We start from the raw sequence: 2249 nt of genomic DNA, 5'->3' as shown, positions 1-2249 counted from the left end.
TATAAAACACAATATTTCAAAGGCTTTTTGGCAGGATTTGTATTCACTACATGCTAGTTAGCTGATGTTTTTACCCAAAGCGACTCAATCCAGTGATGCCTACAGGAGCAATTTGGGGTTGAGTATCTTGTCCAAGGACACTTGACATTTTGAGGGTGGGATTGAACTACTAACCCCCTGATTCAACGCCCCATTTTCCCACCCCATTTTTCAGGCAAAACCATGTTCAGGCTTTCCAAGGGCTACATCTTTTAAACAAGTCACCTGGAATTCAGCAGGTTCATTTGAATCATTGACCCCTGGGGGATGGAATGTGGAGCCTGCTGTTGTCTATATGTGATCTCCCGCTTTTTTAACGCTGATTTGGGNACGACTAAAAAAGTCTGACATGATACGATTTAAAATAAAAACAATAATCGTGGCTTGATATTGACACGAAAAAAAGTGGAAAATCGTGTCAACAAATCACTAGAGTGATTTGTTGACACGATTTTCCACTTTTTTTCGTGTCAATATCAAGCCACGATTATTGTTTTTATTTTAAATCGTATCATGTCAGACTTTTTTAGTCGTCCGCGAGGAAAAGAAATGGGGCTCAGAGCCTCAGAATACTGAAATCTGTAGTTTTTTTAATATTTTTTCCTTCTAATTTATTATTATTTTGTAAATAACACACTGTTATTTACTCAACAATATCACACAATTATCCTTGTTTTTATGTATTTGTTTGATTCCATAATCTCTGGCTTTTTTGGCAGGAAACTGAATTTCCAAATAAAATAACCGGAAACAGATATACACCCTCTGAACTGATTACCCAAGATCCTCAGCTCGGTGATTGGATATTTTAGCCGCAATGCACGTTGGGATATAGTGTTAATGCGATATGAAATCCGAAAAACATTTTTAAAAAAAATACTTTATTCCGAGTGTTCTTGCTTTTCTCTTTGAAAGTCATCACATAACTGCATTGTAATACACGGTTCGGCTGCATTAAATATTACAGATCTGCCTTAGTTCTTTATTTATAGAGCCCTGATGAGAAGACTTCTAGACAAACAGGAANCAAGAAGAACAGGCCAAAAAAAAAGAGAGGGCGGCGCCCCCCCTCACCCAGCAAGCTGTATAGCTAATAATAAGCGGTCCCGACGGATATAGCAAAACAAGTCACAGTCAAAGACCGTTGGGATTATTGAAGTAATCCAAAGATCTCGGTTTGTAAAGTTCACGAATGAGTGACCGATATCTAATCGGGTCAGGGAAATAATCATAATTCACGAAACATTCGTCCAAAGAAACTATCGATAAGATAGCGAGGCTTCACTCAGCCTTTCCTCTACTCAAAAGTCAGACGCGGCCTTCTTACATGGTCGATAGACGACAGAGGACTAAAGTTACCCCTCGAGTAAGGTAGTAAAACGCTAGGTCCTATCGTTTGGTGCACAAAAACGACTACCCCTTGAACCCAGGGGAGCGTCGCGTCCCCACGTCGCTTTAAACCGACTACGCCTCGCTTCACGTGCGCGACCCCACAGTCAACATTCGGTACAGGACCTACATCCCTTCCCGGTCTAGGTAGCGTCGTACCATACGTTCATGGTAACAAAAAATTCACCAAACGTTAATGACCTTCGGTCACTTCACTGCGCCTCCCGCCTCAACCACGACCTTTTACGACCTTCCAACTTCTGGTCTGCTCGGCGAGGTAAGACCTACTCGACGTCCCAGCCACCCGTGTACGCCCATCCACGGTCGTTCCTCCCTCAACGTCATCCAGACCGACTCTACTACTCCCTTTACTGGAACATGTTTAACAGGACAAACTAAATAAACGACAAATAGACCAACATCAACATGATGTTGGTTTATTTTTTGTTATTTTCTAAAGTGCCTGCCATTGCCTTTATTTGGAGATGCGCTATGCTCTGTAACCTCTTTGGCGTGCTTCGCACTCAAATGCGAACGCATTGTTGAGGTTGAGCTGTGATAGACCAACGTCTTTTCGCAGAGCTTGCATTTAACTTCCTTTGGACTTGTAAGTTCGAAGTAGTTCCACGAGGAGGAACTCTTTTTACCTGCCGCTTTGTTCATCTTTAGTCGCACGTGTGAGGGAGAGGGGGGGTGGGGGCGGGGCCGGTGTTTTAGCGTGCTGCAGCAGCAGTCTGCTCTGCACGCAGGCTTCCTCCAAGTTTACAGTAAAACAAACTGGTGGTGTGACCAATGGCCATTTACAATTATTAATACTATTA

The sequence above is a fragment of the Notothenia coriiceps genome, unplaced genomic scaffold (assembly GCF_000735185.1).
Source record: "Notothenia coriiceps isolate Sejong01 unplaced genomic scaffold, NC01 NC01_scaffold00037250, whole genome shotgun sequence".
Taxonomy (NCBI): domain Eukaryota; kingdom Metazoa; phylum Chordata; class Actinopteri; order Perciformes; family Nototheniidae; genus Notothenia; species Notothenia coriiceps.
The sequence above is the reverse complement of the archived record's forward strand: the minus strand, read 5'-3'. Positions refer to the sequence as shown.